Genomic DNA, 2,255 nt, shown 5'->3' on the forward strand with positions numbered 1-2,255 from the left:
CCGTCTTCAACGGGGACGGGCATGCGCCCGCGGAGGCTCCCGAGGACCTGGTGGACGTATCCTCCGGCGACTCCAGCGAAGAGAGGGAGGAAGGGGAGCGGGAAAAGGGGGCTGACTCCGCGGCAGAGTCAAGGGCCCCACCTCTTCGGTGCAAGTCCCGCGCTCTCCGCCTCTCTCTGAGTGACGACGACGAGGGTGATGACGAGCAGGGCGGCGGAAGCCTGCCCCGGGTCCGGAAGAAGGACCGTACTGGGCTGATCCCCCGCGGGTCCGCCCCGGCCCCGAGGCGATCCGCAGGCGCCCCAGCTGCACCCGCGCTCCTTGAGGCTGATCCTTGCAACCGGCTCTCGGGCTTCAAGTACGCCCGGAGGCTGCTCAAGTCTGCGGGCGACGACCTGTAAGTGCTTGATCCCTGTCTTGTTTCTTGTTTCGTCGCTGAGGCTTGACGTCCGTATCTCCCGGCTAGGCTGGCGCCCGCGGCAAAGAAGCCGAAGGGGACTCCTAAGACTCCATCCACGCAGCGCCTCTGCTCGCGAAAGAAGATGAACGTGACGTGCGGGCCTCTCCTGCCCAGGCGTCCCTGCGAGGCCCTGCCGAGCCGGCTGGGGCGAGCTCGGCTCCTATGGCCCTGGCGACTCCCGAGGCGCCCTCGCTTGACGCCGCCACCACAGCGGCTGGGGCGCAGCAGGGTCTGCCTCAGGACACCGTGGTCACGCTGTCGTCTTCTCCTTCTACCCCGCTGACTGCTGCTTCCTTTCCTGATTCGTGCCCTTGACGATGTCGCCCTTGGCCTCGGCCCTACGGCTGAGGCCGAGGCACGCGTCTTGTCTTCTGCGGCGCTGACACGTGTCTTCACCCACATCTATCTTCGCGACCCCAACGTCGACCTCGACAGCCTGCTGGAGCCAGCGAGTGGCGAGCATGCCGTTGCCGCTGCTGGGGCTGTGAAGGGTCGTGAGGAGGCTCTGGTGGGGAAGTTCCGGGCCTTCAGCACCAGGCCGAAGCGGAGTGCTGCTAGCCCGGCAGCTCCACAAGGCGAACCCGCTCCGCGCAACTCCACGGCCGGCAAGTGACTCCGTTGTGGCTCCCGCACTGCTTTTAGTTCCTGCACATGTATCAGGCCTCGAGGAGGCGTTAAAACTTGCATTTGGTGCTGTGATAACAGTATGGAGTGTAATATTTGCTTTTGAATTCCTTGAAATTTGCGCTATTTCCTTCCTACTTGCTTGTGTCCTACACCGGCAGGGCCCGGCCCCGCGCATACCTCAGCCACCGTTAGCCCCGACCGGAAACCAGGACGGGACCAAGGAGTGAGGGGCTACGTGACAAGTTAGGCTCCTGAGTCGCGATGCTCAGGAGTCCCCCTTGGCGCTCAAACAGCAAGTAGGGAGATGAGATGTGGGGGTGGATCTATCGTTCTACGTCTGCAGAGCCCGGCCCCGCGCATACCTCAACCGCCGTTAGCCCCGACCGGAAACCAGGACGGGACCAAGGAGTGAGGGGCTACGTGACCAGTTAGGCTCCTGAGTCGCGATGCTCAGGAGTCCCCCTTGACGCTCAAACGGCCTTCATACCTTGGCTCTGCTTGAGGAGGGACGCGCGACGAACCAGGCCCAGCGGGCCTGGCTGGGTGGCGTGCGTCTGGGCGTGACCCAGGCGTAGCCCCCGTGCCCAGCCCCCTCGCACAGCACTCCCGAGGGGAGGCGTTGCGATGAGGCTAGACACTAAGCTCTGGGCTCCCTGAGGTTGATGCGGCCCGGGGGCCACCCTCAGTTGTTTATCACCAGCGTGGAGCATAGCGCTTCCGTATGCGTACGGGCATAGCCGCTCCTAGGCAGTGTCGTCGGCCAGCGCGGAGCATGGTGCTTCCACTGGTGCGTGGGAGGGGGCTCCCCTCCGGATGGAGCCCCCGGGGCGTGTACAGCCCCGCCCTGACACGTGGCTGGCACGGTAGGGCTTGACAAGGTGTATCTGGGCACCCGTGAGCCAGTGCGGGACTCACGGGGCCCTACCTCAAGGCGGGTTGCGCCTGGCTCTGGGCCTTATCTTGGAGTGTGTTCCTGCAAATTTGGCTAGATGCCTATGCTCTACGTCCTCGGGTCCCGGCTCTCGGGCTGGTCTCAGCCGTCGCTGGTATGCCGGGGCGCGATCCCGTGGGCAGACCAGAGGGTGAGGGCCGGAGAGCCGGTAGGAGCCCTGAGTCGCGATGCTCAGGCACCCCCCCCCTTCCCCCCTTTAACGCGCAAGCTGGGTTA

This window comes from Triticum dicoccoides, chromosome 2B, assembly GCF_002162155.2.
Source record: "Triticum dicoccoides isolate Atlit2015 ecotype Zavitan chromosome 2B, WEW_v2.0, whole genome shotgun sequence".
NCBI lineage: Eukaryota > Viridiplantae > Streptophyta > Magnoliopsida > Poales > Poaceae > Triticum > Triticum dicoccoides.